Genomic DNA, 22500 nt, shown 5'->3' with positions numbered 1-22500 from the left:
CTTGTTTAATGCTTATCTAACTGCATTAGTTCATAAACGCATGATTCATTTGATGGAGTATTATACATGTTCTGGGGCAGTTCTAGGAATATAGGGTTTAATGTAATCTGAAATGATTTTGTCTTTGCCTGTATGTCCACAGGCATTCAACACACCGCCACACATATCTGTGCATGAATGCAGAGTTCCAGGACTAATGTCGAACGGACACTCTGGGCTAGATTTATCAAGCCGTTTGCGCCTGTTTCCAGGCGCTAATTGGTCGCAAAGACGGACGTAACCGATGCGGGCTATTTACAAACAGGGCGCACTTGGGTAAAATGGCAGATTGTCTGCCACATGAGCGAGAAGAGACAAGTTGCGCTTTCAATATGCGTTCGTGGGAGGGTCGTGGGGAAAGTGGGAGTTCCACCCAAAAAGGTGGGAGGATAAGCGCAAGTGCACCTAATTATATATTCCGTGGTATTTACAAAGACTGTCAGTAAGAGCGCGCCTCTATTCTGCGGGGGAAATTCTCCGCCTCTTTAAACCAGCCGCAATAGAGTTTCCTCGTAGACCTTTGTGCCGCTGGTGAAATGGCAACAGTAATTTGAGCAAGACGAAGACATAGGCGAGGCTGAAAATATTTTTAACACAAGAATCACACTTTGTCAGTGAACACAACATCATTTAACGTTACAGATCAAGCAGCCGTGCAATATTAGAGTTACTGGAAGAAATCAAAGATGAAATTGAATCTCCCACTCAGCGTTCACATCCCATTCCAGCAGTTGTTAAACTCCTCGCTACATTACAGATACTGGCATCAGGATCATTTCAAACAGTCCTAGCATCAGCAGTGGGAATATCGCAGTCTGCACTCAGCCATATCATAGCACCAGTACCGCTTTGCTACAGCGCAATTTACGGTAAATCAGGCCCTCAGTTCCTTAATGCTGTCAAAAAAATATCTTGATAGTGTACATTTAAAATGATGCCATGGCTAGGTGCATGATGTCACTGTGATGGGGTTCGACTGAAGAGTAGGGAGATGTTCGACACAAACTGCATCAATCAGGTTTGAGGAGCTCACATCTCAATGCCCATGCTGCAGCTTTTGCTTCGTCTATATTATGCAACAATCTCAGATTTCATTGGTTTTAACTATAAACTATGGGTCATCTTGGGATCACTATAGAGAGTTGAGAATACATTTTGATTATCCGATAATAATTGAATATAATAAATATTTGTGCCATCACAGGGCATGACAGCAGCAGGGTTACAGTCACCAACAGAAGTCTGCTGATCACTTTAATTAAGCAGAGCACGGAGGCTTCAGGAAAAAAAAAGCCATGTAATTAGCTGCTAATGAAGTGTCAGTGAGGACCTGCAGTGCTACTTTGGTGTTAGCTACATGTTCCACCCAGTGACACATGATGTATAAATAAATCAGTACAGTTATGGTGCCTCCAACCCCAGCTACATTAAGAGATTCAGAATATGAATATCACCAGAAGTGGATTTTTCCGGTTTGGTTGTGGGAAGGCTGCTGAACACTGCTCATTAGTTTGGACATTTATAGAATAAAGGATTTAATGACCACTGTTTAATTAAGCGAAAGGTTTTGTTCTATTCTTCCATTACTACTGACCACTTATTCCTCCACCTGGGACTCTGGATTACGCTGCCTTATCCTCCTTTACTGGCTGTTAATCTGAGTCCACATTTCCTTCAGACATTTTGACTTTGACTCTCCCTATTTCTGCACATCCTCTTCAACCTTATTCTTAAAAGCTCAGAGAAACTTCTGAAATTGTTCTACCTCATTTCTTATTTAAACAGTTTCCTCTGCTTGTTGTTGTAAATATTTCAGGCATTATCTTTTTCCATTATGAATAAAGAACAAGGCTCCTCAGAGAGGCGCAGAGAGGAGGCTAATGGGATGAGAACAACTACGCTCTGTCGAACAAGAGAGGCCGGCATCGTCACTTGTCCACAAACCGTGTTGGGCATGTAGTGCATGCTGGGAGAGAAGAGGAGGACTGCTCAGAGAGTGCTTCAGTGCCTTCTACAGCGTAAATCAGAGAAGATGGCTGTCGGCAGAGTTTGAGTCAGCTGAGCTTTGTTCAGAGTCAGACTCACACCTGTAAGCTTGCTTAACATGCCCAAGACGTCCGGCTGAATTAGTGAAAGGAAGCAGGTAAGGGAACAGGCCGGTGCACAATATGGACTCTCAACACTGTAGGAGACAAATGGAGAAGATGCGTGTGAACCAGGGACAATATGGTGGTTCCCCCCCCCGATAATCTATGATAGTTGATCTAAAAAATAAAAAAAAAAGGAGCCAGAAACAATAATCTTCATCCCCAATGACAGATGGTTCCAGCTCTAGTTACTACCAGGTTGTATGACGGCCCAGAATAACACCGAGCATTGCATATTGGTTCACAAGCAAAGCACTGTTCACACTTGTTGCCTTGGTAATGTGAGGGCCCGCATCACCTGCCGTGGGTCAGCCGTAAACAGGCAAGAGGTCCTAAATGGTCACAGACTGCAGCAAAAACGCTGATTCTGAATAATACCGGTATATCCCACACGTTTTAATCAGAAAATGCTATATTTAGAAAAAGACCTTATTCATAATATCCAAACAGAATATGCTGTTTACATGACCCGTATCAAATTAGGAATATTGTCATATTCACAATAATAGTGAAATATTAGTGTGCATGTAAAAGTACTCCTTGTAAAGTATGATAGCTTCTGCATTAAGCTGCATGCCAAACTGAGTCCGAGGTCAGCTTGGACTGATGAAAGATGAACCAAGTCCTACACTTTACTACCGAGATTTATGGGATGTCGTCATGGCACCACACAGAGCACAGCCACCCTCAGGACACATTTGGCTTTCTCAGACATACTAATACCCAAAATGTCTTTCTATTAGAGATTACTTGCACAGTCCTTCTCGTCATTGCTGGCACGTCAGCAATAGTGGGAGGAAGAAGTATTCAGATCCTGTATGCAGTAAAAGTACTAATACCACACTGTGAAAATACTCCACTTAAAGCAAAAGTCCTGCATTCAAAACCTTACTGAAGTAAAAGTATGTATATATTTTCAACTAAATTAAAGTAGGTAAAGTAAAATACTGCAGTAAAATGTTCAGTCAATGTTGTCAGTGTTTTCCTCTTCTATCTGATGTTTCTGGATTCATATTCCTGCTGCATGAATGTGTCTGTTGCATTTTACCGCTGTAGATCTTTAAGCTTGTGCCCCTTTTAACTCCTTTATATACTGGTGGCTAGTTTCATCTACAGCAATATAACATATTCTATCAGATCTGTCACAATCTTGCCGTTCTCCATCCGTCCACCAGAGGTCCTCAGACTGTCTCTCCGGTCTCCCTCCCCACTCCCACTCCCACTCCCACATCCACCCACAGCCCACCTCCACCTCCACCTCGCTCTGACACATCCTCAATGTTGCTTCAAGCCTTTGATTTCCAGCCCCGGAAACCCAAACCTGAACCCTGAACCCTGAACCCGGAGCCCGGAGCCCGGAACCCTGATTTGTACCTGCCCCAATCCTTTTTACCTGTGGATTGTCAGTTCCTTCTATCTGGACTTGCTACCTATGACAGTAAACTTTGGATCTTCACAAAAAAAATATATATATATATATATGTCTTTATTGTTTAAACTGATAAGACACTTTAAAGTAAAACTGTGCATTTGATAAAAATCTAAATTTTGCACACATAGATTTATGTTCCATAATACAAGTTGAATATCTAAAGCAAAATGAATCAAAGTAATAATAGACAAATCCCTGACTGATTCATCATTTTTCTTACAAATAAAACTCAACATCAGGAGCGGTTGGAAACCACAGGCTCGGTCCCAGAGGAGGGAGGAAGAGAGTGGGAGAGAAGGCTTTCATTAAAATGGAAGTGTAATCTTCAAAGTGCAGCTGAGAGGCTGAGGCGCTGGGATTCCCTATGCCAGCCACTGACCTTCGCAGCCCACATGAGTGGAGAGAAGGACGAGTCAGCGGCAGCAGAGACCAATCAGATAGAAGACAGGACTCTCTGGATCAGAGAGGGAATGTTCATGTGACCAGCAAGTTAGCTCTCTGTAAGACAACTGTAGAGCGCCTACATGAAGCCGCTGTGCACAACACCTTTTGCATACACTCAAACTAAACACTGGTTTTGGGGATTTCAGCTGGTGGTTATTTACGCCAACCTGGGGGAACTAACATCCCAGCACCAGTCATGTTTCCAGCTGTTGTGCTCTTGATAAGACCACAGACATATGGCTTAGCTAGAGATGCACCAATTTCAACTTTCTAGGCCGATTCCGATTTTTCATTGAGTTTGAACTGCCGATACTGATTTTAGCCGATTCCGATTTCATATTTTCTAACCACTTTCCAGCACACACAAATATTTATTTTCTATCTTTTCTTTAATAGAAAATTGGCCTGTTGTCTTTCACTTTCCTTTTTAGCTTTTAGTTGTTCTTTGTTTAATTAAATTTCATTCTGTGATGGTCCTGCCCCAGTATCAGCCATAACTACAGCAGATAACTTTGATAACTTAAATTTGAATTCAATTAGTCCTTAACTCCTGCTGCCTTTTACCTGGCTGCACAGGCTCTGTGACCCGTCAGAATGTGTGACTGTAGCGCTGTCTACCTGCCGTAAATCATTCTGGGCAAAGGTTTAATAAAAGTAGCGTTCTTTTCACGGTTAGTCTCGTTTACTGTTACAGGTCATTTATGATCATCAGATGGAACATTACACCAGTTTGCAGCTTGTCTACTTCCCCCTACAACTCACAGAGTCTACAGTGCACAGTACACCCACACGTGTAACTGGATGAGCATCAGTTCTAAAATATTCCCTAAATGCAGTCCACACGGATTAGATCTGTATTCAAGCCATTTCTCAGACAAAAGCACCTGAACTGCATATTAATATGTCGGTTCTGCAAGGCGGACTCTTTTCACATTTAAAGCAGTGGTGCATTCAACAGTCAGTTAACTTCAGGACACATCGCTCTCAGAACTGCAGTCAGGCAGCACTTCAACAGCCAGCATGTTGTAATCCAAATACACCCACCCAGACCCACACAGGCCCACCCAGACCCACACAGACCTACACAGACCCACAAAGACCTACACAGGCCCACCCACACAGACCCGCTCAGACCCACACAGGCCTACACAGACCTAGACACACCATCACAGACCTGTGCATGTGTGCGTGCGTGCATATGTGTGTGTGTGTGTGTGTAATGAGAGCTTTGAAGTGGAAAGCAGCTGCAGGCACAGAGCAGCTCTGAACAATAAAACCCTCTGACATTAAAGCACTGGCAGTGTGCTGAATGAAAAACAGCTAACTTCAAACACTAGAATATGCCTTGCCCGATGTGCACGTTATGTCTGAACGTGCACAGCCTGAGCTGGCTGTGAAGCGGCCTGACAGCTGCTGCAGGGAGCAGGTGAGGGTCAGGGTCGTCCTGCAGGGCGCTAACTCTGGAATAATGAAGGGTCAGCGCACACAGCTCCACTATTATGCAACGCTGTTCAAGCAGCTATCTGACATTTTGAAAAACACTGTGCTTTGCTGTCAAACTTAAAGTCACGTGAGAATATTGATATCAAGTCCATCTCTGTGGTTCTAGTATCTGCAATTCTTCAAATGATATTCCCTCAAAACAGATATTCTATGAAAATGTTGTTAGTATTGCTTTTTATTATCAATTTAGACAACATAATTGTACATTACACTATCCTGATATATGATTTCATCACGACAAGATTCCATTGAAAGACGATAAATTATCATATTGAATTATTGCCCAGCCCTACTTTACGGTAATGCAGCCTTTAAAACCAGGAAAACACTAAACCTATGTTATATTAAGATATTATGATATCCAAAATTGAAGACGATATCTAGCCTCATATATGGATATCATATTGATGTATTGCCCAGCCCTACTTCATGTATGTTATGTTGTAAATTAGGAGCCTGATCATTATAACAGCATGGCCAATAGTTTTAGCTAAAAATATTCTATAAGCAGATATACTACTATCAAATGCTTCAATCTCTCAAATATCAATATCAGCCTCAAAATGTTGGTTGGTTGAGCTCCGTATTATCAAGGTCAGTGTGAGGCAGCAGCCGACGCTCAGACACTCCGTGTCCCAGCAGCCCCAGCAGCTCCAAGTCCAACTACATACAATGGACATATTGTGGCACTATACACAACTCTGACCTCAAACCACACGTGCACACTCCAACCCACACAAACTCAGTCACGTGCACGAGGTCATGGCAACCAGTTCCCTCCAGCCAGCAGTGAGCTGTAGCTGTGTTAGCATAACACACAAAACATACAATACAAGTCCTGGCTCCGTTCCAACACTGTGGTGTCAAACTACCCACAATCCCCCATCAGATCCCATGTATCAAGTATCCTTCTGCACTCTTCTTCACAGTCTTATGACCGTACTAAGAGGCACGGACATGTAGAAAATATGAATATAGATAGCTTTCAACCCTTCATCAGCAGGTTCAAAATGTCAAATAGGAGCCAAAGTCTGACATCAATCTCCATTAATTTTAAGAACCACAGCCACTCACATATACTTTACATCAGGGGTCTTCAATTCGTTTAGGCCAAAGACCCCTTAACTGAAAGAGAGACGGAGTAGGGACCCCCTACTACTGAAAATACTGTATATTGTATGAAATTAAGTTACATGTTAAACTGGGCCGGATGGATAAAAATGAATGGATATACATTATTTATATTGTGTTTTAATGTTAAACATACATGTGGAAGGCACCAGTGAATCCTTAAGCATAACTGTATGGCTACCATAATAGCTACCATATCTATAGAAAGCTTATTTTCAATGTGTAAATACAATTTTTGTTTTTTCATCTTTGCTAACAATAGGTAGGATTCATATTATTGTATACTTTCAGACATATTTGATTTTTTGAAAAAAGAAACTATAAACACATTCTTAACATAATTTGGCGGCTCCCTTGCACTAACTCTGACGTACCCTTAGGGGTTATGGACCCTAATGGAGTCATTTCCAGCCTGAACTCTTTTAAAAAGAGCATCAAGGTCTGGTTACTAGAGAGGGTTTGCGGAATAGATTAAAGGGCAAGTTACTATTTTTATTTATTTAAGAAAAACGTTTTTATGTTATGTCAATTAAGTATCTTGTCTTGTCCTGATGTGTGTTGAGGACCACAATGGAAATAAGTCTTGGACTTTATTGTGTTTTTATCCTCGATTGTATTTGATGTCCTTTTATCATGTGTAAGGCACTCTCTTACAATTAAATAAATCAAAAATGAGAAAGGTAACACCACAGTGACTCAAAAAAACTAAAACATTAGGTTGCTAATTTTACGTTATAATGAAATTAATGGAAACAATGTCTGCTTGAACAGAATGAAGACCTATTCAGAATTAACAAAATTGCTGTATCTGCTGTCTGTCTCCTGCTGCCGCTGCACTGGATCACACCTGCTCTCAATGACAGAACCAGGAGATAATAGAACATGGTGAGAATTAGGGGTGGGAAAAAAAAAAAAAATACATAAAAAAAAATCGTATGTATCGTGATTTTTTGCAACAACTTTAAATCGATTCTTTTCCATAGAATTGTTATTTTTATGTATTTATTTTGACCAATGATTGAGCTAAATATGTTGTGTTTCTACGGTACCACCGACGGTGACTACATCAGATCTACATGTCAGACTGACTGACTGACATGTGAAGTCATTCTTCTTCGAAAACTATCAGTTTTTAGAAATGTCTCATGATATATTGTCTCTAGAAGTGTATCATTTAACTTTGGTTTTTGTTAAAGAAGGAAAAGATAATCCCAATAATCAATACTATCTAATCCCAATACTTCTAGAATCACAACAAATTTAAATCACAACACAAATCCGATCAGCACTCATGTATCGGGAAAGAATCAAACCGGGACAAAAGCATATCGTCCCAGCCGTAGTGAGATTAGCAGCAGCCATTTGTTGCGTTCTTCATTGTATTAGCTCAGAGCAGTCCACCAATAAGGAGTGAGTGTTGTCCCTTCACAGCACTGTCCTTGTGTTCAGACAATGAAGCATTACTGTCTTCTGTCTACAGCACACAGCTCTTTATTTACATCACCATTCTGCACTTTGTTTAGTCTTCTCATTCATTCTGCCTTCATTATGCTGCCATTTGACCTACTTCATATTCAGGAATGCATTCATCATTATTATCATAATGCACATGGTAACTATCTTGGACTGATCACAGTGTGTGTGGGAATTGAATTGAATGCCTTTATTATATATATATATATATATATATATATATATATATTATATATATATATATATATATATATATATATATATATATATATATATATATATATATATATATATATATATTCATCACACACACACAGACACACCTCTGTTCTGTGTTCTATTCTCACAGTTCTGTGTTGGGGGGGGGGGGCACTATGTGATGACAGAGACTGAACAAAGGACAGACTGTCTTGGACAAAACATTAGCGAAAACACTCAGTCCATTTGGAAACAAAGCTAAACATGCTGAGTCCCTTTAGAGACTACTGGACTTCCGCTAAGAGAGAACGGACACCGGTGACCAAACTGTGCAGTGTGTGTGCTCTCCCATATTCATTCCTTCATGTACTTCCTGCTAACCGGTCTCAGATAAGCAGACGTGACAGTACCTGACAGGTTTGGAGAGTTGTGATGTTGAACATACTGAAGGTCACCAGTAAACTACAGTTATGGCCTCTGGGATTCTCCACCGTCAGGGTTTGGTAGGTGTCCAGACACCTGGGACCCATGGTGTCTAAATGAGTGGGCATTATTTTCTTTTATGTTGCTCCACTGTATTTTTCTATTGATAACTAGTGATTGTCTGAAGTAACAACAGTTTGTGCATGTATTAATGAGTACACAACTGTTTCGTTTTTAAAGCCTTCGTAGGTTTGCATAAGCCTGATGAGATTGGACAGTGAAACACGCTGCTTTTCACAACATTCTTGATCAGACATTATTTCAGAGTGTGCACAGACAGTTTGTGGTTTATATTTTCTGGCTTAGTTTATATTTGCAGGAATTTGGTTGTTATCCTGCAGGTCCAAGGGACAGATGCAGGGAGGAGAGAGGAAACATGACCAGATCAGATAGGAGTGAGAGAGGGAAGGAGAGACAGTGGTTGTGTGTGTGTGTGTGTGTGTGTGTGAAATGAATGTGTTGTGAGATGAGTTTTATATATACAGTATATTTGTTATAATGATGCACCTTACTAGAGTGGCTCTACAAGCTCATTGTACTTAAATGCAATGACAATAAAGACATTCAATACACACACACACACACACACACACACACACACACACACACACACACACACACACACACACACACACACACACACACACACACACACACACACACACACACACACACACACACACACACACACACACACACACACACACACACACACACACGACAGATCTGGTATTAAATCTGTCCAGGGCAACAGGCTCCACCTTGGCCCCAGACCTTGTTACTCACTCAGATGAGATTTCAATTATGAATGACTTCATATTCATCTTAATAAGGCCTTCCATCCTCTAAGTGAAGCCTTTCTGGCAGTTCTTGATACTGAGTGTCCAGACTGTCATTTTACTATGTTCTGTACACACACACACCATCTCTTTCCTGTCCTGGGAGAGGGCTCCTCCTCAGTTGGTTTGTTACATTTTTCCCTGTTAAAAGTTTTGGGGGTAGGTTTTCCTGATCTGAATCAAGTCTAAGGACAGGGGGCGTGGTATGCTGTGCACAGTCAGACTGTAAAGCCCCTGGAGTAAAATGTGTGGTATTGGGCTATATAAATAAAATGTACTTAACTATACAACTCTTTCTTCCCTCTCTGGTTTCTAGAAGCAGAAGTGAGTCTGTCCATTGTTCTGTCTGACCTCAGAGCAGCAGTCTGCCTCCCCTCACATACTGGCCTGACCTCTCTCTGCTTCCTAAATTATTTGTTAGATGACTCCATGTTGTGCCAGAGGGTTCTGTTCAAAAAGCATCTGATATGTTTCTGTCATCAGCTTTATGTTCATGGGAGGGCTGTCTGAGAGACTTCACTGCTAACACACACACACACACACACACACACAAAACACACACACACACACACACACACACACACACACACACACACACACACACACACACACACACACACACACACACACACACACACACACACACACACACACACACACACACACACACACACTCTCTCTCTCTAAAGCGTCCATCCTGTCATTTCTCAGTAATTACAGTGTTTCATTTCTCAGATTAACATCCCGTCCCGACAGGACGAGACTTTGATTTCTACGCCACTTTCAACTCGGTAAATTGAAGAGCTGCTGACCTGTAAACATGGCTGCTGAAAGAGCACGGTGTACCATGTCAAGGCTTTTCAAGACAAGCCATAACTCTATAAAATGTACACAAGATACTACAACTAGGGGCGTAAGAAAAAAAATCAATACACTTGAGTATCGCGATATTTTATTTTGCAATACTGTATTGATTTTTAAAAAGGCAATATCGATTTTCTTTTTTTGTAAACGTTCAAAAATCATGTAAGACAGTGGTTCACGTTTATGTTGTGTTTAAACCCCCTACCGCTAGATGACTATGCTGAGACGCACCACTAGTGTCCTTGCCTAGCAGTACCTAACAATGCCTAGCAGTGCCTAACAGTGCCTATAACAGTGCCTAGCAGTGCTTATAACAGTGCCTAGCAGTGCCTAGCAGTGCCTATAACAGTGCCTATAACAGTGCCTATAACAGTGCCTGACTTTTTGCTAGAAGTTAACAACGTAGCTATGGCTGAACTTTGGCCTACTTTAGCATATCACAGCTCACTAAGAACCTGTGAACCAGTGTGTACTGAATTGTTTACCTAAAGTAAACTTCTTTGACTTTTATGAACATCATGTCTTTTTTAAATATTAGTTTTTCTAAAATTATACTTTAAAAAAAATCCCAATATATCGCCTTACGCACAGTATCGAAATATATTGCAATATATTGAACAGTGACCCATGGATCGTGATACGTATCGTATCGCCAAATTCTTGCCAATACACAGCCCTAACTACAACTGCTATTTTTGTGCCAATGTTTCTGCACAACTGTAGGCTGCCTTTCCCTTCAATTACAGTCTGTGTTATGGTGCTGATTGCATTGCTGAATTCTAAACTGGATGAGCTGGAAAACAACATGAGTCAGCTGTCCCGTATTAGCATCACACACACTCACACACACCACACACCACACACACACTTAAAGGAGGCTTGTCCATACAGTACAGAGCGGACGCAGCCACAGACCTGCTGTGACTACACGATTCCCCAGAAGGACATGCAGCTCTTGGAGAATTTGAGCAGCTTATATACTGTATACTTTGAAAATCCAAAATAGGCAACGAATACTAGTTTCCAAACCTTAATTGTGCCCAGAACAAATCGTTTATTTTTCATGGAACATGACAACAACCTTCTGTAATGCCAAATGTTTCCCATCGGAGCAGGAAATGTTTTGGAGGCAGATAGTTGTGTTCACAAGCGCTGACAGCTTGTGTGGCGATATCCCACCGCTGATAATGATGACAGGCTCTATCCCAGAGATCATATCTAATGCTATGAACGTTTGATAAATGCGGGCCTGAGGCAGCAGTGGGGACTACTGTGGTCTGGTCTGGGCCTCAGGACTCAGGGTGTGGTGGCGTGGAAACACAGGGGAAGCAGCCTGTAAACCATCACTCCCTCTTCCTGCAATTCCACAGATAACGTCTTCTTAGTCATGTTCACTGACAGGAAACAACAATCTGTCTCGCGCACGCACGCAGCACGCACAACACGAAACAACAATCTCTCTCTCTCTCTCTCTCTGATTTAAATATCCACATTAAACCAGTAATGGCAGCCATACTGTCTGTATCTAGTTTGAATAGTATTTGCCAAAGGTGATATTAATGCGTGGGAGCATTTCCTTGGGAGGGATTTGACTTTTAGTGTAGACCAGAATCCCAGAAAACCTTATCCCAGATCTCTTTTCCTTGTACCAGACTTCAGTTAGAAAAGATACAAGCTGACCTCAGAAACAGACACAAACCTCCCTAAACAACTGAATACACACAGATTAAGTTACAACTCGACTAAGAGTCTACCACCATGCTGTACACACCAGTCGTTTGAGCTAAATGCTAACATCATCATGACAATGCTGGCACGCTGATGTTTAGCATATATACTGTTTCCCATGTTCACCATATTAGTATAATGTGTCTGTATGCTCATATTTGCATTACCCAAAGTACAGCTGAGGCTGATGTGAATGTTTTGCAGGTATTTAGTGTTTCTGTGCCCTCAGCCATGAGTAGACTTGTGTTGTAATCTTGTGTGTGTGTGTGTGTGTGTGTGTGTGTGTGTGTGTGTGTGTGTGTGTGTATATATATATATATATATATATATATATATATATATATATATATATATATATATATATATATAAATATACACACACTCACCTAAAGGATTATTAGGAACACCCTACTAATACCGTGTTTGACCCCCTTTCTCCTTCAGAACTGCCTTAATTCTTCGTGGCATTGATTCAACAAGGGGCTGGAAGCATTCTTTAGAAATGTTGGCTCATATTGAGAGGATAGCATCTTGCAGTTGATGGAGATTTGTGGGATGCACATCCATGGCACAAAGCTCCCGTTCCACCACATCCCAAAGCTGTTCTCTTGGGTTGAAATCTGGTGACTGTGGGGGCCATTTTAGTACAGTGAACTCTTTGTCATGTTCAAGAAACCAATTTGAACTGATGTGAGCTTTGTGACACGGTGCATTATCCTGCTGGAAGTAGCCATCAGAGGATAGATAAAGGGATGGACATGGTCAGAAACAATGCTCAGGTAGGCTGTGGCATTTAAACGATTCCCAATTGGTACTAAGGGGCCTAAAGTGTGCCAAGAAAACATCCCCCACACCATTACACCACCACCATCAGCCTGCCCAGTGGTAACAAGGCATGACGGATCCATGTTCTCATTCTGTTTACGCCAAATTCTGACTCTACCATCTGAATGTCTCAACAGAAACCGAGAGTCATCAGACCAGGCAACATTTTTACAGTCTTCAACTGTCCAATTTTGGTGAGCTCGTGCAAATTGTAAGCCTCATTTTCCTGTTTTCAGTGGAGAGGAGTGGCACCCGGTAGCGTCGTCTGCTGGTGTAGCCCATCTGCCTCAAGGTTGTGCGTGTTGTGGCTTCACAAATTCTTTGCTGCATACCTCGGTTGTAACAAGCGGTTATTTGAGTCAAAGTTGATCTTCTATCAGCTTGAATCAGTCGGCCCATTCTCCTCTGACCTCTAGCATCAACAAGGCATTTTCGCCCAGAGGACTGCAGCATACTGGATGTTTTTCCTTTTTCAGACCATTTTTTGTAAACCCTAGAAAGGGTTGTGCGTGAAAATCCCAGTAACTGAGCAGATTGGGAAATACTCAAACCAGCCAGTCTGGCACTAACAACCATGCCAGGGATAGACTATTTTTAAGCACTGGCCGCATGGCCACCAAGCCCCAAAATTTAGTGGCCAAAGTACATTTTTGGTGGTCCACATGTAAATCTTTTCTTTACTGTTCACTGTACAGTGCAGTGCTGAGCTGTTAAATAAGGGCTTCACACTGATTGGCTGGTTTGGACACTATAGGAGACCTACGGAAGCCCAGAGAGGCAAGCGTGGGAAAAATGTATTCTGGTGATCCATTTTCTAAGTCTGATCTAAATAGCTTTCTCTCCTGTGTTTGTGACTTAAACACAGGTAAACAAGGTTTTGCCAGGATAATCTTTATAAAGATCTTTAACCCTTGTGTTGTCCTTCGGGTCCCAGTGACCCGAAGGACAACACAAGGATTATGTACTTCCCTTTACTTTGTTGAGAATTGCTCTCTAAACCCTGTTTCTTGTAAAGTAAGTAAGTAAAGTTTATTTCTAGACCACATTTAAACACAGTTTAAGCTGACCAAAATGCTGTATTAACCCTTGTTTAGAGAGCAATTCTCAACAAAGTAAACGGAAGTACATAATCCTTGTGTGGTCCTTCGGGTCCCAGTGACCCGAAGGACCACACAAGGGTTAAACAAAAAACTCATCTGTAAAAACAAAGTTTTGTCAGGTACATTTCATTTTGGGTTTGTTGTTGTAAGACTCATTTTGGCCACAAGAGACTGAAGTGCACCACTCCCCCATGTTCTGTTCTGGAAGTTTCATGTTTCCTTCCAGGTGAGATTCAATTTCTCCATCTCCTCTAAACACACGGTACATATATTGTAGTGGCTATACATTACTGCCATGTCTTTCTTTTGGCTAGAAGTGTATTTTAATCTGCACTAATCTGCTGTTAGCGTTAGTTCTCACATGGAATAAAACATGAATGATTTTAGTCGTATTTAGAAAATGGGGTAGTGGTGCACTTCAGCCTCTCGTGGCCGAAATGAGTATTACAAAAACACAATTCAATTATCCTGACCAGAAAATCAATATTCACCTGCCAACGTTTTTTATTTTCACCTGGCAAAACTTTTTTTGTCCACCTGTTTCACAGATGAAAACAAATTAAGACAGGAGAGAAAAACAATGTAGATCAGAATTTTTGTTTTTTTCCACACTTGCCTCTCAGGATTTTCGTAGACAACCGACAGAGAAGAAGCTTACATTTGGTTCTTTTACAGAAGTTTTGTAAGAATGTAAAATTTGTTGATTTGTAAAATTGCCCAATGTCCATCAGTCCTTTCTGAAGAATATATGCATACATAATTCCCTGATATTGCATACTTGTACGACTACTCTGTATTCTTGTCTCAGACACCCTACTTGTTGTGTGGCGCCAATAGCAGCTATTAGAAACCAGTCCAGAGAGTCCTAACAGGGGGAGCAGGGAGGGTGGATGTTGCTGCAGACAGGATATTTTAAGTATGTGAACTGATCTGAGTGGGTGAGGGTGGGGTAGGGAATGCCGAAGAAAGGAAGCGTTGTTGTTCTCCACAGCATTAATGGGCCAACACTTCAGAGTCCCTAACACTGGAGTACAGGGCATCAAGGGTATGTGCATTAGTCTATGCGTGAGTGCGTGAGTGTGTTGGAATTCATGACTGGCAGTGAAGCAGAAGAGCTGAGGTAGGCTATGCTAAGTGGCATGTCATTAAGTTGCATGGGAGGAGCATATCAGTCCCACTGGGCAGAGATACTGCCAGCTCATCGTACTGAGGCCAAGCATGCCAAAACATCCAGTCAACTGCAACTCTCAGGAGGCTAACGACATGCAAGCATTGCTACCATGAAAGCTTCATGGGATTTTCATACAGTCAAACTAATAAAAACTGTGCGTACTGGTCACTATGGTTCATTATAAAATCCCAGTGCACCGCTGAGTCTCTCCTGACTTGCTGAGGTCAGAGTTCCAGTGGACCTCAATAGAGGAGTTTGCACCAGTGTCTGGTCCAAAAGTAGTTCAGCCACAAACATTCAGCAGCGGAGCTGAGAGCGTCGGAGCAGCCAACCGACACGAGGCCTGCTGCACTGCATCATGCTGCTCTCCATTTATCACAGTCTCGGGCTGTCAGGATATCAGATCTACATGACTATACAGTAGTGGCTAAAAGAATTCACAACAACAATATTAAAACGGGACATCTATAAAAAATAAATAAATAAATAATGCTATCAGTCAAATTCATTTTTAACTTTGTTTAGCAAAGGATTATCTACACATTGTGGCTGAGATCAGCACTTTTACGCACACATGCCCAGTCAAAAACCTGGGCCACGTTGAGCCCCGACAAAACGTAGTAGCACGTGCGTTGAGCACCCTGTTCTGTGCGCTCTGCCTTTTTATTATAACGGGTTTACAGACACGTCGCTGCTGATTGGGTATCACCTCTGAAACAGCCAATAAACAAGAGACACACCAACCAAACAAGAGAAAACATATCTCAAAGCACGTTTCACACCGTTTCACACCGTTCAGATGAAACGTGTCGTTCAACATGGATTTGAGATTGAATGTGCCTATGGCTTCTGATTCGTCAATGTATCATGAGATACATCTTGCCCTCCGCACTCTGAATCTACTTCATGTGTGCATTGTGTGCTCATTTTCTACATTTTATGACACCAGGCTTTGGATGCTGTTTTAAGTCCTGCCCACATGCAGAGACCAGCAAGAGACCAGCGCTGCACCAAATGTAGTCTTCCCTGGTCTCAGCTTGGGTTTCAGCAGTGCACCACGCCCTTGGCCTCTGAACCCATTCCCCAGCCACAGGGCAGTACCAATAAACGCTAAACACAGACACACATACGCATACAGATATCAAGACACACACAGGAATCTTATCAGTCAGCCACTCCCAGCAGCTGTCCAAGCCCATCTGGCACAGTTCCCATTGGTCAGGGAATATCTGGAATATCTTGAAACTTCAAGTAGTATATTGCAGTACATATCCTCAATCAGTTCTCTTGGAAATTCAGAGAATATGGTCAAGGTTTCTCATCTGGGCCACATTGTAAAGCTTGGTGTTAAGCAGGCAAACCGCAAGAACTAGTGTCAATGAAGGCTGACTGCAGCATCTCCTCACGTCTCCTGTGTCTTGGCCAAAAAGTTGGATGTACGTTCTGCGAGAAGAACTAACTCTCCATGCCAGCTGGCGGCAGAAATCTATTTGTCATTCAAAAAGGTAAAACTAGATATACAAACTGTTTCTATGATACAAACAACAAGCCTGAATCAGCAGCAGCCGCACAGAGCCTACGGTCCCTCTGCTTCACTCTCCGCCAGGACGGCAATGGACATCGAGGGATGGATAACCAGACTGTCCATCTCCCAGGCTGTCATCCGTTCGCTCGGCATAGAAGTCTCCCTGCGGTGGGCGCGGAGAGGAGGGAGCTAGCTAGTTAGCTAGCTTGCTTATTCCACCAAACATGCCTTCATGCTATAATGGTTACAGAAACTGAGCCTGACAATGTTGTCAATAATCTGGCGAGTGTGTAAATGAAACATTAAGTTGTCATTAAGACATGTTTATGTTGAAATAAATATACCTATACAAGTAGTTATGTATCTTGTACCTTTGCCCTCTTACGGACATTATGTGCAAAAATAGATATTTCAATAGTTTTAAGAAGGAATATTCCAACCATGCTTCCTGCCATGCTTCAGAGAGTCAATTTCATAACTCCAGGATTCAGACACTTCTCTGCCATCTCTCCCTATCATAACCTCAGCCTGCTGTCAGTTTCTGAATGCCATACAGATATGTTGACATGTCATAGTAGGAAAAGCACAGGTGTATTCAAAATCATTACTGATGGCTGCATTCCACTTAGGAGAGGCCCTGGTATTGTGCATACTGACTCACTGAAATAGCTTACTGGGACACTTGATGGAATTGAGCCATCATTAAGGTTATCAATTTCAGCTGTGCTTTTCCTACTATGACAAGTCAAAATGTCTGCTGTGAAGAAGGTCCATTGGATGCATGTCATGTAGGTGAGTGTATTTTAAAGTCGATTGACATGTCATTGAAAATGATGGCATTGCTTTGATCAATACACAAGGAGGAGGCGGTGATTAGAGCTCCTAAAAAACACACATTTTGACATGATTGACCAAAACAAATCAACATAGTATCTGTTGGCTTAGTTCATTTGCCTTACATTTTATGCAGAAAAGGCTAAAAAGGCAAAGCCAGTTCAGGTGAAATGGTGGATGAAGATACACGGGCAACAAGCACTGCAAGTGTTAACTGAGAGTGGGAGGAGCGAGGTGAGGCTCAGCAGAGCACACTTGTCTGATCCTGTTTGCACACTTGTAATGTTGACTGTCCTGATTTCACTAGCAAAAACCAACCGTGCAGGAGATAACCTGAGTGAGAACAACAGGCAGTGACGAAATCAGCAGGCCGGAGATCAGAATCCTCACAAACACCACACAATGTCAGAGGTTATCTCCGTCCAGACTATTAACAGAAACTGTCCACTTGTCTTTTAGATTGCATAACTTCTTTAGAGGCAATCTGTGGATGTAGATGCAGTTTTCAAATTGCATTTTTGTAGCTATATGCTATATGCTAACAGCCTCCACTATTGAAAAAATAAGTCACTGGCTCTCCACATCTACAAATAACTAGTTTACAGTTTCTTTAGCTGAAGAAAGCCTAACCCTTACCACAAATGAACAATGGGCTGTGGAAATTAGCAGAGTTAAGGCCAATTTATGCTTATGCGTTAAAATGACGCTGCGGGTACGTACGTAGGAACATGATGATACGGACCCTACGCCAAACCCTAACATGAAATCAAGGAGAGGGTTAACTTCTCCTGCTCCAGAGTTCCCACTGTGGCCAGAAAGAACAGGGGAGACACTTTGTTTCTCTCACTAGGACTCTAGAGTCTGCACTTGTTTCAAAGCTAATCCCTGCCCCTCTCTCTACCACACACACACACACACACACACACACACACACACACACACACACACACACACACACACACACACACACACACACACACACACACACACACACACACACACACACACACACACACACACACACACACACACACACACACACACACACACACACACACACACACACACACACACACACACGAAAGCTCTGCGTGGAGCCTCCACAGAACTTTAGCCATGACAGCAATGTATGCCTGTGTGGCATCATGTGTGCTGTGGAAGTGCTGAAAGTGCAAACCAAAAGGATGTAAGGTAGGAAGGGAGAGACTATGGCTGGTTCCCAAGTCTCTAATTTGATATCTCCTCGCTTGAACCGGAAGTTGTTCTGGCCCTCCTTCATGAAGCTCTTATTCCTGCCCCGAGGAGCAAAGATGGAGGAGGGCTCTCTGAGGAGCTATAGGCGAGGATACAGAGAGCAGCCTTCCTGGAAGGAAGGAAGGAAAGTAAACATGGATGCAATTTGAGAACCTGGGACGTACCCAGAGTGAGCACAAGGCCCAGGTGAACAAGATTAGCTGACGAGCCAACTGCCTCCTGAGGTTAGCCAGGACAGCCTAACAGAATCAGAGGATTTTACAAACTTTAGATACGGAGACATGTGGACACTGCTGCTTTATACATTTACACGAGGAGCTGATTCTTGAGCCAGAAACAGCCTTAATCTAATTATAGAGAGTCTCTGTGTGTTGCACACAGGGTGGGGTGGTGGGGAGGGATGGCGCGAGGGGGTCCACAGCCCCGAGCTCATCTACCATCACTTCAGGGATTACTGTTGAAACACAACTCACACACACTCTAAAGCCACACATTAGGATGTCTGATGCATTCTGTCTAACTTAAAGCCCTAGCACTGAGCCATGAAGCACCCTGGGGTTCACAGGACTGCAGAGAGGAAGCGAGGGAATCAGTGCTCCAAATAGTGCTGAAAGGATTAATTGTTGACTGACAGAAAATGAATCCACAATTATTCTGATAATACATTTTTGGAGAAAGCAATACGCCACACAATGACTGGATCCAGCCTATGAACGTGAACCTTGGACTGGGGGAAATTGTGATGGCATGTCTACTATTTTCTGACAATTAATCAACTTGGATATTTCAAATTAAAATGTCCAAAACAGAAAGCAGGGATATCCTGACTTTTAATCCATGGTGTGAGTCAAGCTACAAAAACTGGATATTATTATGGATACTGGATACTATTTAATGTAATTTGATAGCTTCTTATGTTAGACCCTCTCTGCCTGGTAAATTTACGAGTGTCTTTAAAGCCCTCCATAGCAGTGATAGATAGATAGATAGATAGATAGATAGATAGATAGATAGATAGATAGATAGATAGATAGATAGATAGATAGATAGATAGATATTGTGTGTGGGTATAACACAGAAGACGTTAGAAAGACATTAACTGTCTTCACAGGGTGGTAGACTACTCCACATGACAAGTCAGTTGGTCTTCTTGTTTAAAAATCACTGACATGCCCCTTTAAATCCAATAAACAATCAACAGTTTATTTAACAATGAAAATAATGGTAATGCAGCTGCCATGACGTGTCCCCTGTTAGTGTTAGCATGAAGCTCCAACTGTCTCCGAGAGACATACGGATTATTCTGTGCAACAGCTCTCCTGTTTCCATGGATATAGTGCGTCAGTGTTTGGCTGTGCCAGCTGTTTCTATCTGATATGTGCCAGTGTGTGAATGCTCTCCCTGTTCACTGCCAGCAGCTGTGTTGGTGTGGATACGTCACTCAGGCTGAACTGGGCTCGCTGCTGCTAGAAGAAGCTGGTGAACAGAGCCCACGGAATCATGGGAGTATTGATAGAAAGCTGATGACACTCAGGATACTTCAGCTCCATTGATTTCTGGGAAGGTGATCATGGCTTCCAGTGAACAACAGTACAGTAGGGATGATACAATTCTCTCTCTGTAAGAAAGGAGAGGACTCAGCTGTGGCCTGATTCCATGTTCTATAATACATGAAGGTGCTGCGCTTCATTCAGCTGACTGTCTACCTGTGTGAATGAACAGTGTACTGACTGGATTAGACATGGCTCAGGAATGGGATGGATAAAGTAGATTTGTGTTCAGTATGCATCACTGTGAAGTTCCTTTTAATTACATGAGAAGCATCTCATTGATCCAGACTCACTCACCCATCAGTCAATTAAAAAGAGTAAAAACTGGACTTTTCCTACACTTGCTAAGATCAACAGATGAAATCTACAGCAAGCTGCCCGGGTTCCTAGAGGCTCATCTCCAACATGAGCGCCCACTTCAGCTGAAAGTGATGTTTTCACTAACACTTGCAATAGGGTTGTGCCGATGGATGATATCATCGTCCATCGTGATGGCTGGCCGACATCACGATGGAGAGCCACCATCGTCGGTCTTAAACTAGCAAAGACACAAAGACAAGACATAGGGCTCCTTAAGTGGAAGCTACTTTTTCCCTCTTTACGTGCAACCTATTTGTGAAAAAGACCATCGCTTTGAGCAGACTGGATTGGCTGTAGTGATACATTCTCTCTCTCTCTCCCTGTCAGTTGTAGCTCGCTCTACCTTCTAGTAACGTTGGACACAGTGGTTTTGAGTGAGAGAGAAAAAAGCGTTAATGTGTAGCGCTATCACACTTTCCTTTCTCCCCTCATTGGAGTAAGTTTGTCGACACTACTCTGTGCGGGCATCAATAAGTCAGTCTGAGGTCCTGTAGGTACTGGACGATGTTATGCAGGATTTATGAATGTACGTTAGCAACAGTAGGCGAATTCACGAGGGTGCTATTTTATGTGTGAGCTAATATTGCGCATCTGTTCATGTGCGCTGCAAGAGTTATGTTTCGCTTTACTGAATGCGTTATTCAGTGCAAACATAACAGTGAATGTAGTTTAAACTCAGTAATGATGGTATGTTAGGTTATTACTGTCGCTCTGTTGAAGGCAAACGTCCCACTGTACTGTCGCTACGCAGATCATGGACATCTGATTGATTTTACTGCACCGTACTTAAGTGAAAGTAGGTCACGTTGTAAAACCTACCAGCAGGGCACCATTAAAATATTTATGTAAAGAGTTATGAGCTGCTACCCCCCCACCCGACGACAATATCATCGTCCATCACGATGTTTTACTGTAAACATCGTCAGCTGCCAATTTAGGGGACATCGCCAAACCCTAACTTGCAACTGCTTTCATTGTTTCTCTCGTCAACTGCCAGTTCATCTACTTTTAGGTCTGACACTTCACGGTTTAAAGTGTACACACTTCAGCTTCCAGCGCTTACACGGTCCGGTTGGTCTGCTTTCAACTCTACTAACTCTTCAAATGACACATCAAACCCTTTCAGAATTCCAACGACAAACTACAAACAATATTTCAAAGTAAAGAATTAACATTTTAAGAAACGACCTGTTTACAACTGCTTTTTTTCTGTACAAGAAGCACACTTCAGGATTATTTTACTTTAGTGTATTAACAGTTTGAATGGAGGGGACATACAGCTCAGACATACTGCATGTATTAATAATGAAAAGCCAAGATGTTAGAGTACCGTTGTTGAAAGGATTGAAGAAGACTCTCCTGTCTGCCATAGAGCACACACACACACACACACACACACACACACACACACACACACACACACACACACACCATTAAGGATGACCATTAATCTGAGCAGCCTCAGGGGCCTGTTGTTACTGTGTGGTTATCACCTCTCTGCAACAGTCACAGTAACATTAGGTACAATTATGTGCCTACTAAATGTTCAATTGCCCTTATCATTAAAAATAAAAAAAAAATAAAAAATAAAAACATTTTC

General features: G+C 42.2%; 1 protein-coding gene across 2 annotated transcripts in view; it reads right to left on the bottom strand.

Moving 5' to 3' along the window:
• The window catches only part of LOC120560521 (tight junction protein ZO-2-like), an 86400-nt gene that overhangs the window by 62976 nt on the left and 924 nt on the right, over positions 1–22500 (bottom strand). The window lies entirely within an intron of this gene.

Source organism: Perca fluviatilis, chromosome 6 (assembly GCF_010015445.1).
Source record: "Perca fluviatilis chromosome 6, GENO_Pfluv_1.0, whole genome shotgun sequence".
NCBI classification, from domain to species: Eukaryota; Metazoa; Chordata; class Actinopteri; order Perciformes; family Percidae; genus Perca; species Perca fluviatilis.
This window is presented reverse-complemented; position numbering and strand designations above follow the sequence as displayed.